At 36.4% G+C, this 14,645-nt stretch overlaps 1 pseudogene; it reads right to left on the bottom strand.

The window, feature by feature from the left end:
- LOC136404185 (uncharacterized) overlaps positions 1-4,752 on the bottom strand; it is an 80,058-nt pseudogene extending 75,306 nt beyond the window's left edge.
- Positions 4,753-14,645: the final 9,893 nt, after the last annotated feature.

The raw sequence follows: 14,645 nt of genomic DNA, 5'->3' as shown, positions 1-14,645 counted from the left end.
TTTCCTGATTGCAAACTCTGTGAAAGCACAGTTATTTCTCATTAAGATCTATCTCAAACATTGTGTACAGTACACACTCAATATCTGTTTGTTGATCAACTGACTGATTGGTCTGGCAATAATCTTGGTCTTTAACTTTTGATAAAACCTTTCAGTTTTATCCTAGGTTTTAAATTAAAATTTTCTGCTCGTGATTTAATTGCTGGCTCTGCCCATACCATGGCGATTCTCATTTTCTTTTTCCTCTTCTTTAACACTGAAGTTTCATGAACTTAGATGTCTTTGGCCATCTGGGCTACCTGGGTACCTCTAATAACATTTGCCTCAGTGTACTTTTCTTGCCTGCATCATTTCCTTGTTGCTGCTGTAACCAATTACCATGTGCTTAGTGGCTTAAAACAACACAAATTTATTTTTTTTGAGTTCTGGAGGCTAGAAGTGAGAATCAAGGTTTCAGCAGGAGTGATTCTTTCTGGAGCCTTCAGGAGAGAACCTGTTTCTTAACTCTTCCAGTTTTTAGAAGCTGCTGACATGTTTTCACTCATGGCTGCTTCAACTAAAATCTGTTTCTATCTTTACATCTCTTCTTCTCTCTGTGGTTAAATCATCCTCTGCCTCCTTCCTGTACGGACATCAGTGATTATGGTGGGCCCACCTTGATAACCAAGGATAATCCCTCTATCTCAGAATCCTTTAATCACCTTGTATAGCCTTTTAGCAATGTAAGGTAACATGATTACAGGTTCTAGGGATTCAGAGGTCAACATCTTTGGGGGGGTTATTATTCAACATACCTCATTGCCTTTCTTGAAACTGATTTGTAAAGCAACCAGAGGTTTCCAAAAATGATACCTTTATATCCTCCAATATGACATAATACCATTTTGTTTCTTTATTTTTTTTCATTTATTTTTTCAAATATAATATGGTCATCAGAAAAATGTCAAGCAACATGGAAGTACATAATATATAAAAAGCTCTTCTGTCCCCAACTACCCCTTGTGTCCACCTGTTTCCAAGAAAAGATCAATATTAAGAGTTTAATGTAGATTATTCCATTCCTGCATAACTGCACACACAGAATAAGGAAGAAATATGCACATTCTATATAGTCTATGCATCTACAACTATAGATGACTGATAAAGGAATTGATCTTATTCTACATCTTTTATTCTCAACTAATAATGTACATATTGAGCATATTTCCATGTCAGCACATTTATATTTACTTCTTATTAGTTTTGAAGGATATTACATAAAGTGACATGTTTATTTTAGCTTAATTGACATATTTGTATTGCTGACTCTTCCTTTCCAGGAATATAGTCCTTTAATAGTCCTTTTAAATAACACTTCTTTACTGTTCTGTTGTTTTGTTCACTTATACCTTTCTCTACTTTCTGAAGTTCATCTTTAAATATATAATAGTTTTGTTTTCTATTTTAAATTGTGTGTGCATGCATGTGTGCGTGCATGTGTGTGTGAATTCCTAACAGATTATTGCTGGCATTTGGGAAAGCTGTTATTTTGGTATATTTCCTTGTATCTTGCTATTTCACTGAATACTCATTAGGTTTATTAGTTTTTAAGTGGTCCTTTTGCAATTACTAGAAATAGAAGTATATTATGTGCAACTAATGACAATTTAGTTTTTTTCTTTCTTGGTTAAAAAGTTTGCCAGCTCTCTCTCTATAATCACCCTCTGGATACTCCAGCTTCAGGCATTTGTGTATGTAGGTAAAGAAGGCCAAGTAGCCAGCTACGATTAGCTTCTTATAATAATCAGGTATCTGGACATGTGAGAAGACAAATAGTTCTTGAGGTTAATATCAGAATAAACTAAAAATCTTTCATATCTTAGTAGGGACCTGTAAGTCTCTGGGTTTTAATTTCAGGATACTGTGAAGATAGTGAAAGATTCAAAGAGAACACAGTAGAAATAGCCAGGAATTGATTCAAAATCTGCTCCTTCTATTCTTTAATATGTGTCTTCACATGTCACTTAATTTTCTTCCTGGTAGTTTACTTATTGCATGGATAATAAATGTGAAAGTGGTGCGCAATCTTTTTATTAACAAGGCTTACTTCTATTTAGGAGTATTAATATATGTAAAAAATTGTTTCCTACAGTGTAAAACAATGTGCTATTTCTAGTGTTAATGATAAACACTAAAACCACAGAGGAAGCTGTGTACTAAAAATCAAGTAAACATAATGACAAGAACCCTGATGCAAACTTTTCAAACAGATACCGTGTTTTGAAAATGTGCGAACAAATAATAGACATCACTGTCACAGTCAAAGCAGTTGATTGGAAGATAGCCCAGGGGGGCCGGGAGAGTAGAATATCGGCTCCCAGAGTATTCAGATTCCTTTTAGAAACAGGCCTAACGTTCAGATTCACCACATCTTTTTCCCAGTCATCGTCAGCAGTTTTGAAGCTTACTTGTTAAATACGTGTGCATGTATTTAGATATATTCTTGATATAATTCTAACGGTATTATTACCAACAGAGAGCTTCCAATTCATTGAAATAGTCCGCATTCACTATCATAAAAATCAGTTACAAATGTTGTTCTAATGCCGACTTACTTAATCTTCATAAATAATGTATTCATTTTACCCAGCTATGGCTAAATCAGTTAAGAACAAATTGCCAGCATGAAAAGAATTACATGATTACCATCCTTTCAAAAAATTAAGCTGCATCCAGTTTATCTTTTAAAATATTCTATGAAATATTTTAAACATTTAAAAATGTTTGGAGAATAATTTTGCAGAAAACAATGCAAACATGCATTTAACATTTTGCCATATTTACTTGTATTTTAAAAAATAAAATAAAACACATACCATTGAAACTGCTTTGTAGTCTTTTTCAATATTTTCTTCTATCTTTACCCAAGTTAATCAGTATCATAAATTTGATGAACATATTTTATTCATTTAAAAATATTTTAAATAAGTATATACATATCTATATGAAATCTTGCTCAGTAATTTTTAAAATATAGAAAAATTATACTATACTATAGATTTAATTTTTCATTGTCAGTTTAAATCACTATTATGTTTTTGGTATTTGTCCAGATTAACACTAGTCATTCTAGTTATTCATTTAACTGCCCTATAAATAATCTATTGACTAAATAAATATTTGTTTTATATTTATTTCAATATTCAGCAATCTGATAGATTCAATAGTTTGTTTCTAATGAGCATTTAAGTTATTTCCATTTTTCCCTGTGAAAGGCTTCTCAAATGTAAATTTGCCTGTGGTTACTCCCAGTACCGCTGGTGAAATGAAGCTACTGATGCTGTCAATCTGGGATGTACCGTATTTCTTGCTACATAAGATGCACCTGACCATAAGATGCACCTGACCATAAGATGCACCTGACCATAAGATGCACCTAGGGTTTTAAGGAGGAAAATAAGAAAAAAAATATTTTGAACCAAATGGTGTGTTAAAATATTTAATAACATACCACAATAATATTTCTTTTTTAAAAAATAATTATTTTATTTATTTAATTTTATTTTATTCATTTTTAGAGAGGAGAGAGAGACAGAGAGGGAGAGAGAGGAGAGAGAGACAGAGAGAGAGAAGGGAGGAGGAGCTGGAAGCATCAACTCCCATATGTGCCTTGACCAGGCAAGCCCAGGGTTTTGAACCGGTGACCTCAGCATTTCCAGGTCAACGCTTTATCCACTGCGCCACCACAGGTCCACAATAATATTTCAACAATGTAAACTCACCAGCAGTATTAACAACCATTAGCACTGTTATTAATAAATGTGAAGAGACTTTAATGTTCAAATACAGTGATATTTTGAGACACGAGTTTAATTAGTTCTGTAACTGAGCTTGTAAGTCAGTCAACTTGTATATCAAATTTCTTCCATTTAAAATAACTGAAATAGATTTAATCTGTTCCAGCCCTGTGAAACATCCCAAACCATCCTAAATTATAAAAAATACATGTTTTTAATTAAGAAACACATATGTATACTTTACCAATGCATAACAAAATATATGAAATAAAAGAATAAAGTATTATTTAGTACTGTATTCTTACCTTGGAGACAGACAAGTGCGGCTAACAGAGGTGAATGGCGGAGGAGGAGGGAGGGAGGAAGGGATGCAAGCACTGTAGACATGTAAACTAAAACTGCACTTTCTTAACACTAAATGTAAACTAAAACTGTATTTTCTTTACTTTCAACAAAACTAAAACTGCACTTTCTTTACTTAAAATGAAACCACAAAAACTTAATTGCAAAAAAAATGCACTTTCTTAACTTTAATCTTAACCTAAGCTTAACAGTATGTATTTTTTATTTAATCATCACCTGTTTTTGTCTTTTTGGCTGCACTTTCAGCACTATTACTTGCAGGACTTTTGAATAAAAATTTATCCAAAGAGGTTTGCTTTTGCCTGCCTTTTAAAATGTTACGGAAATGTGACAAACAAATGTCATTAAAAAGTGCTGAAGTAAGACCAGTTGAAACATTTTCTGGGTGTTTCTTTTCAATGAAACTTGAAAGCTTCTCCCACATTGCCAGCATGTTTTTAATTTCACTTGTAGAAATCACTTCCTCTGACTCTACCTCCTCCTCACTACTAATCTCTTGAAGAAGTTCCATATGTTGCATCATCTGTAACTCCCTGAACTCCTCAGTTGAGAGTTTAATCTCATGTTCCTTGATGAGATCGTTTATGTCACCCTCATCTACCTCCAGACCCATCAACTTTCTGAGGGACACAATCTCCTCCAACTCTTCTACCTTGGTCTCAGTCTCTGGTTAGAATCCTTCAAAATTCCTGTCTGCAACAACATCAGGCCATAACTTTTTCCATGCTGAGTTCAAGGTTCTTCTTGTAACCTCTTGTCATGCCAAGTCAATAATGTGTAAATATATCACGATGTTGTAGTAATCTTTCTAAAACTCTCAAAGGGTTAGATTTGTATTCTCAGTCATCTCAAAGCAGTGGTGGAATAAGTGCTTTGTGTAAAGTTTTTTAAAGTTGTAAATGATGCCTGACCAGGCGGTGGTGCAGTGGATAGAACGTCGAACTGGGATGTGGAGGACTCAGGTTTGAGACCCCGAGGTCGCCAGTTTGAGTGCAGGCACATCTGGTTTGAGCAAAAATCTCATCAGCTTGGACCCAAGGTCACTGGCTTGAGCAAGGGATCACTCAGTCTGCTGTAGCCCCACAGTCAAGGCACATATGAGAAAGCAATCAATGAACAACTAAGGTGCCACAACAAAAAACTGATGATTGATGCTTCTCATCTCTCTCCGTTCTTGTCTGTCCCTACCTATCCCTCTCTCTGACTCCCTCTCTGTCTCTGTAAATAAATATATAATAAAGTTGGAAATGACCTGCTGATCCATAGGTTGCAAGATTGAAGTCGTGCTGGGTGGGAGGTAGAGGACTTTCATGAATTTGAACTCATTGAGAATGTAATTTTCAAGACCAGGTGGGTGGGCTGGAGCATTTTCTGGGATTAGTAATGCTTTCATCGTGAGTTTATTTTCTTGAAGATATTTCTTCACTGCAGGACCAAAGACCAGATTTACCCATTCAATAAAAAACTTCCACATAACCCATGCCCTAGCATTGGCATGCCACATAACCTGCAGTTTTTCTTTAAGAATCTTGTGAGTCTTAAAGGCTCAAGGATTTTTGGAATGATACACTAGCAGTGGCTTTACTTTACTGTCACCGCTAGCATTTGCACACAATGCAAGGCTCAGACGGTCCTTCATAGGTTTTTGGCCTGGCAGCTTCTTCTCCTCTGCAGTGATGGAATTCCTCCGGGGCATTTTTTTTTCCAAAACAATCCTGTTTTGTCACAGTTGAACACTTGTTGGGGGATGTAGCGTTTCTTTGTGATAAGCGCAGCAAAATGTGCAATGGACTCCTCAGAAGCCTTTACATCAGCACTCGCAGCTTCAGCATGCCTCACCACTGAGTGGATGCCAGATCTCTTCTTGAAATTTTCAAACCAGCCGTGACTTGCCTTAAATATATCTTCTGCTGCCTCTTTTGAGGTTGATGGTTCTTTCTTCTTCAAGTCGCCTTAAATAATACGTGCCTTTTCACATATTATAGTCTCCGTCACTGTATCTCCTGCCAACTCTTTCTCTTTTGCCCACACCAGCAGAACCTTCTCCATTTCTTCATGGATATTTGTCCTTAATTGGGACAGAATTGTAGTTCCTTTTGATGGATTTGTGCTTTTGATGGCATCCTTTTGTTTAAGGATGGTACAAATTGTAGATGTAATGCAGCCGTACAGCCTTGCCAATTTAATCACTGGTACACCACACTCATGTTTTCCTATTATTTCTTGCTTTACTTCTATTGACATCATTCTCTTCTTTTTCTCACCACTGTTCTTTAGACTCACTTTCTTCAGCTCCATGATAGCACACACAAAAAGTTAGTAAAAATGCAAAAATGATGCAAGAATGAGTATAGTACACGAGATTCGACTTGATTCTGCAGGTAACATGTGAGAAAGAATGAGATGCTGCTGTTGTGCTGCCGATCTTGAACTCGTGCACCAATGCACCAACTAGCTGCAGCTTTCCAAATCACAACTTATATCTTGGAATTTTGCTTGAATCTTGGACAAAAATACAAACTGAGTCGCAGCTCGTATGTTAAAAAAATGTTGGTCTGCTCGTATCTCAAGGTACCACTGTACTCTTCCAGTTTTCTGAGAACCCCAGGAACTCATCATTGCTGGTGTCAGAATTTAAGAAGCTCAGCTATTCACAATCACTGGTATCACTTTTTTTGCTATTTTCATATATGATACCATCTTCAATGCCATCTAAGCCATTGCTAATGCCACATTTTTTGAAATGGTTTCATTTTTCACTGACTGCCATGAGAGTGGGTCTCTGCATTGGTCCAGTTGGTGTCAGATCATGATTACCAGCAGCCATCCATTTGTTTCACTCTTCTTGCATAAAGACTTTAAACAGTTTGTTGATGGAAACATGGAGATGTGCAACTGGCTGGTAAGACCCCAGGAATTACAGCTAGATGAGTCTTCACTTCTTTAAATTTGTTTTGTGTGTGTGGTTTTGCTATGTGTTCTAAACTGGTCAAGCACTGATAGGGAAGCAAGTGACATCAACACTTCACACAGAGCTCCAGCAGTTCCAGCATAGCCCTCCACCACTGCAGCATGCCTCTCATGACTGCCCTCAATATGGCCAGGTGAATGCACCCACGCAACATTGCTTGCCTTCCCTCCTGTGCTGCATGCAACTGTGGAAACTGGAACCAGGAGATCACTCAGCAGATGCCAGGGTTCCACACACTACCATGACGGGTATGATTATTCTCCCTCTGGCACTCATTCTACATACGTTTACTGGCACAACACCCTGCAGCAGCTAAAAAGAATGAACATTCATTACATAAGACTCACAGGCATTTTCCCCTCCACTTTTTTGGGGAAAAAAGTGTGTCTTATGGAGTGAAAAATACGGTAATCTGAAATTATGCATTTCTTGAAAACTCCTTAGTGATCCCTCTGCAGGTTGTTCACAGAGCACACAACACAGTGAGTCCCACCAGGATATATGTTCTATATATCTGTATTTCTTGATATCTGTACTTATCTTCACAAGAAATTTTAAGTACACCTATGAAATGAGTATTGTAAATAAGCTAATTCAAACTACCCAATCACTTTTACACTTGGCTTTCTCAACTTTAGAGTCTGAAAAGCAAACTTCTGAATCCCAAACTTGTTGCTGTGAGAAATGGCTAAGTTATAAGATAGCTCTGGCTAATGCAATATAAGCATAAACCACCAGTGCCGACTCAGTCATCCCTCATTTTTTTCTTGCCTGGAATTGAGGTGATTCTGGAGGTGCAGCTGCCACACATTAAGGAAAGCAGAGTGGCAAAATTGGTCTGGTTCCTTGAGGGCATTGTCAGCCACTGCTCCAGCTCTGGGATGCCTGTCTAGATAATTTTTATTTTAATGTCTGAGACAAATCCCTTGCTTGATTAAAACCACTATAATCTGGTTTACAGTTACTTATACAGTTACCTGAACATTATTCTAAATGACACAGAGCCCCAAGCTTTTCCAGATTCCTGCCAAGTTACATCCCCAAATGCTGTTATTTTACACTTCCAGTAGGAGTCTGAGACCATTACTAGTTTTATTTTTTACATCTTTGATAGTTATAGGCATTACCGAGTATTTTAAAGTTATTTCCTGTATAATAATATGGAGAAATGGCATCAAATTGTGTTTTAATTTTTATTTCCGTTGTTACTACCGATATAGTTTTTTTGTGTGTGTTCATTGTTCATTCAGGTTTCCTACTGTAAAAATTATTTCTGTGATTGTCAGTTTCCCCATTGGGTTATTTGTCATATTATTATTGCTTTATTATTTTTGGAGAGTACCTAACAAGAAATATTAAATTTTTGTTTTTTATGTATTCTTGGTAAATAAACTTCTTTCAAAATATAGGGTTTTTTTCTCCATTTTGTTTGTGTTATCTCAGTTTAGGCAAATTTTAAACTGATTTTGAACAAATTTATTAAATTTTTGTACATTTTCTACTCTTTCTTTCTTCTTTAAGATACCTTTCTTACTCTGAGTCCTTATATATATTTTTAATTATTTATTTTTCCTAAGTGAGATATGTCAGATAGTGAAGCCCAAATACTCTGTGAGGCCCTGGCTGGGTAGGTCAATTGGTTAGAGTATCATTGGTGGGTTCCATCCCCAGTCAGCGTACCTACAAGAATCAACAAATAATGGCAACGATAAGTAAAACAGCAAACAGATATTTCTCTTTCTCTATCTCTCTCTCTCTCCCTTCCTGTCTTTAATCAATAAATTAAAAGAGAATAAAAAAACAAATGCTTTATGACAGTGATTTTCAACCTTTTTTTTCCCCCATGGCACAAACACACACTAATTACTATGGTCAGTGCCCCTGACTAAATACAACCATTTTCATCTCATGTCACAAATAAATTAGTTACTAAGGGAGAAGAGGTCAGGGCCACTTTTTCTTTAGTAATTACTTTATGAGTGCTTGAGAAACAAAGGTTGAAAATCACTGCTTTATGATATCAAATGAAAAGCTTTTGCACAGCTGAAGACAATGAGAACAGAATAAAAAGACAAGCTACACAATGGGAGAACATATTTGACAATACATCTGATAAGGGGCTAATAACCAAAATTTATAAAGAACTTGTAAATCTCAACACCAGGAAAACAAACAATCCAATTAAAAAATGTGCAAAAGAAATGAATAGACACTTCTTCAAAGAGGACATACTGATGGCCAATAGGCATATGAAAAAATGCTCAACATCACTAATCATTAGAGAAATGCAAATTAAAACCACAATGAGATATCACCTCACACTAATCAGAATGGCACTCATCAACAAAACAACACAGAATAATTGCTGGTGAGGATGTGGAGAAAAGGGAACCCTCCTGCACTGCTGGTGGAGCCACTGTGGAAAACAGTATGGAGATTCCTCAAAAGATTAAAAATCAAACTGCCTTTTGACCCAGCTATTCCACTTTTAGGGATATACCCTAAGAACACCATAGTACTGTTCCAAAAGGAGAAATGCACCCCTATATTTATGGCAGTATTGTTCACAGTAGCGAAGATCTGGAAACAGCCCAAGTGTCCGTCAGTGGATGAGTGGATTAAAAAGCTTTGGTACATATACACTATGGAATACTACTCAGCCATAAGAAATGATGACATCGGATCATTTACAATAACATGGATGGGCCTTGATAACATTATATGGAGTGAAATAAATAAATTAGAAAAAACTAAGAACTATATGAATCCATACATAGGTGGGACATAAAATTGAGACTCAGAGACATGGACAAGAATGTGATGGTAACAAGGGGGGTTGAGGGGGCAAGGAAGGAGAGAGAGGGCGTGGGGGGAGGAGGAGAGGGGCACAAAGAAAACCAGATAGAAGGTGACAGAAGACAATTTGACTTTGGGTGAAGGGTATGCAACATAATCAAATGTCAAAATAATCTGGAGATGTTTTCTCTGAACATATGTACCCTGATTTATCAATGTCACTGCATTATAATTAATAAAAAAAGTTTTAAAAAATCTAAAAAGGCTCAAATCTTATAATTTATTTTAATAATTTGAACATTTTGCCATTCTTTTTAAAATTGTAATCTACCTGGAATAGACAGGTTGTTGTTGCTTTTTCAATGCCTCCCCTATTCTTTTCAAACGTACACACACACACACACACACACACACACACACACACACACTGGAACTGAGTGTGTTTGGTATTCAGGATAAAGCCTATAAATCAGGCCTGAGGAACTGAGGCCTAATATTAGCAGGCAATCCTTGGGGAAGGGGGAAAACTGAGGCCATGACTGTCTTCACAAGCAAAGATTAATACATTTTTGTTACATGATGTGAGGAAAGAATTCCAATTTATATTTCCCATAAAAGCAACCAATTATTCTAGCTCACTATCTGATACTTTATTCTTGATTGTTTTCTAAAGTCAAAAATGTCAGTTAACAGGCTGTGAAGTTGCAACTTATTTTGTCAATCTATACCAATGATACATTCTTAATATCTGGTGAAATAAACCCTCACAATTTTGTTCTTCAAAATCTACTGTATTATTTTTGCCTGTTTGTTTCCCAAATAGGTCTTTGGACAGAATGTTTAGAAGGACAAATCCTGCTTCCACCTGAGATTCCTATACCAAACTACTCTTGCATCTGAGGACACAGCACCATATCTAACCTGCTGTTTCAATGCAAATTCTGTTGAATAACACTTCAAACTCACAAGATAGAATAATCTGAGCTATTTATTATGGGTGACTTTAATATGAATTCTATCATTCCATTAGGCAAGTTATGTCTTTGTGATGCCATACATTATAGCAGCAGTGGGTGCTTTGATTAGGAGCTCATTGTCATACCTCTTCTGCCATAAAGCTGGCCTGTTGGTTTAAGGCAATGCAGTTCAAAATCTCTTGCCAATAAGTCAGGATTTCTTAACCCTAAAATGCTAATGCTAACAGAAGCACTGCAGCAAGCAAGGAAGACAAACTCCTGTCTAAAGTAGGTGCCAATTCCAGTAAGGATGAATTGCTGCACCTTCCAGAGTGGAAAGGGTTCAATATATTCAACCTGGCACCAGAGGTCAATTTGAGAAATGGTGCTAGGATAAAGGGCTCAGAGCCCTTTATCAAACGTTTATCAAACCTCCTGCTGGCAGGTTTATAGGTGAGAGAGAATGTATGTCTTTGAGCTCTTACATAGTTTACAACCCTGTTAACATGTGTACTCTTTCCTTTGACCTATTGTGCATGCATGAGAGTTTATAAGGAGAGAGGCCGATAGACATAGACTAAAAAAATCCTGCAATCCACCTTGTCCAATTAAACAATGAGCAAAAAACCTGAATTTGAATTAGTGTTTTGGGATTCTTTGTATATACTCCCAAAAGTAAAATTGCTAGGTCACAAAGCAGTTCCATTTTTAATTCTTTGAGGTAATTCTATATTGCTTTCCACTGTGGCTGTACCTATCTGCATTGCTATCAACAGTGTACAAGGATTCCCTTTTCTCCACACCCTAACTAACACTTGTTGTTTGTTAATTTATTGATGATACCCATTCTGACAGGTGTGAGGTGATATCTCATTGTGGTTTTAATCTCTGGTAATTAGTGACATTGAACATCTTTTCATATGTCTATTGGCCATCTGTATGTCCTCTTTGGAGAAGTGTCTGTTCAGGTCCTTTGCCTATTGCTTAATTATACATTTTGTTTTCTTTGGTGTTGATGTCTATAAAATCTGTATCAATTTTGAATATTAACTTCTGATGAGATATATTATTGGCAAGTATGTTTTCCCATTCAGATAAAGATGAGGAACAAGAATGGAATGTCTGCTTTTACCACTTTTATTCCATATCATACTTGAAGTTGTAGCCATAGCAATCTGACAAAAATAAGAAAGAAAAGTTATACAAATTGGAAAAAAAAGTTAAACTGTCATTATTTGAAGATGATGTAACACTTTATTTAGAAAATCCTAAGGATTCTACAAAAAGACTACTAGAACTTATAATAAATTCAGTTAAGTAACAGCATACAAAATCAATATCCATAAATCAGTTGCATTTCTAATGAGCTATCAGAAAGGGGAGCCAAGAAAATAATCCTATTTACAATTGCATTAAAAAAGTAAAAATAAAAAACCTAGAAGTAATTTTAACCAAAGATATAAAATACTTGTACTCAGAAAATTATGTCACTGAAAGAAATTTGAAGAAGATACAAATAAGTGAATATATGAATATATGTGTGTATGTGTGTGTGTGTGTGTGTGTGTGTATGTGTGTGTATATATATAGTGTTTATGGATAGGAGAAAAGAACATCATTAAAATGTTCATACGTTCATACTACCCAAAGCAACAAGGCCCACTTTTACCAGCACCAGGCCTGGGGACAGGTCAGCAAAAGACCCAAGGCTCCCTGAGATCCACCTCTGTCTGCCTCCACCTACTGGCTGCTTGTTAGGCTCACCATTATAGAGCCTCTGGTAGAGTTGGGAGGATGGGTCTAGTGGACCTCCCCTGTGGGAATGGTACCTGTCAGGCTTCAGGAAAAGTGGTGGATTTGGCCTTTACCTCAGAGCCACAGATTTGTCCCAAATTTTTGTTCTAATCTCAGTGGAGTAAAGCCACCATGAATCTGGAGCCCAGTGACCTAGCCTGCCAACAGCCAGGAAAGTGGCTCCACTAAATCTCCCATGGGGGCAAAGCACCAGTAAGATTCTTGAAAAAGTAAAGTGGGGGAACAGCTCCCATCTCAAAGTCAGAACAGAGTGACTCAAACAGAGTCACTATTATCCCCCTCCAGTTCATCCACATGGAGGGGAGCGCTCTGCCCACGAAAGATGTCAACTGCAATTTTGGAGGATGACTCAGCACTAGGGTCCTGGTGGCTATTCCTTACCATGTCTCTCCCCAGAGCTTCTAAGCTCAGACTCAGGTTCATCTTGCGTGGTATATGGCCATGATTAGAGTTGTGATTCTCCTTCTCTTTATTTATCTCTTTCTCATAACTCTTGTTGCCTACTAGATTTAAATGCCTTCGAATAACCCACAAGGCTCTTAATCCAGAGCCAATGTTTAAAGTGTCAGCTTGGAGCTCTTACTCTACAATAGCACCGGAGATATTATAAATCAGATCCCCATCCAGAGATAAACTGTGTGAGTTCCTGGTCTTAAGTTGGGTCTTTGTCTATCTTCCTTCCAGATCTAAGCTTCAAATAAGCCATAAATGCATGCCTTATTTGGTACTAAGTTAATTTAGCTCTTTTACCATCAGTGGAAACCTTGTTTATCTCTGGTTTAGGAAGTGAGCATACATCTGGTCCTCCTATCTTTATATGATGCAGTCTCTATCTTTATTACTTAGACAAAGTGAATTTCAGGCTTCCTCAGCTGTAGTGATACCTGATATTCAGGGTGTATGTGGCTTTACCTTCTACTCTTTGTTTATAGTTATATTCTATTTCTGATATAAAAAATGCTTATTTTGTTGGATTTTTAAAATATCTCTTGCACACATTTTGATGTAGGAGGTAGGGTTGCAGAGAAATAAAGGTTTAAAAGTGTCAATTTACGAAGCCAATTTAAACAGAAATCTTATATTTTATTTTTTCTTCCTAATGTATTAAAATAAATTTATAAGCAAGGCAGAAACCATTTTTAAATTGAAAGAAACACATACTGATACTAGCTAATACACCTAGAAATCTTACCAATGTATATCATTAATAATATCTTGGCAATCCTAGGTAATATAGTTTCTGGAGTCTTCCCCTTCCTTTGAAACTGTGAAACAGGGGAAATTATTTCAGCTAGATAACATCCTGGACAATTACTAAGCAGGAGCTAGGAATACATGAATAAGTATTAGCTTTGAATGAAATTGTATGTTTTTCAGTATTTCTTTATTATCCAGCAGAGCAAGTTCAAATATCTACTCTTTTTAAATATTTTCCATGAGCTATTTTTCCTTCTTATCCAAACATATATCAGATTATTCTGCAACATTTCATCAGGCAATACTTCTCATTTCTCCTGAAGACAAAACATCCTGATTGCTAGCATAATGTCTTTGCTTATTCTGGTTTTTCTTTTTTGTGTCATTTTCTAACACTATTTTCTTACTTGTCCATATCCTTCACATTCTTTATGAACCAGTCAACCCCAATCTTCTGAACAAAGTCTCCTAACTCTTCAGGAATCCCACAGTAGTTTGGTCAATCCCATTTATGTTACATCTCATGCTTCTCTGTTGAGTTTATAGTTTTCATATTTTAACTCTGTTATGTGTCGGTACCCTATCTAAAATTTAAGCTCCTTGAAAAGAAAGACTATGTCCTATGTTTCTTCCAATGTTCCACAGTGAATGACTAAGTACAGGACCCATTGCTGTCTGGCGAACTTGATGAGAGGTCTAGGCAGAGGCAGATTTAAATGGGTACACTGCAACCTGGGCCCCAACTTCTGAAGAGTCAAGCAAAACCCTGAC

The sequence above is a fragment of the Saccopteryx leptura genome, chromosome 4, assembly GCF_036850995.1.
Source record: "Saccopteryx leptura isolate mSacLep1 chromosome 4, mSacLep1_pri_phased_curated, whole genome shotgun sequence".
NCBI lineage: Eukaryota > Metazoa > Chordata > Mammalia > Chiroptera > Emballonuridae > Saccopteryx > Saccopteryx leptura.
This window is presented reverse-complemented; position numbering and strand designations above follow the sequence as displayed.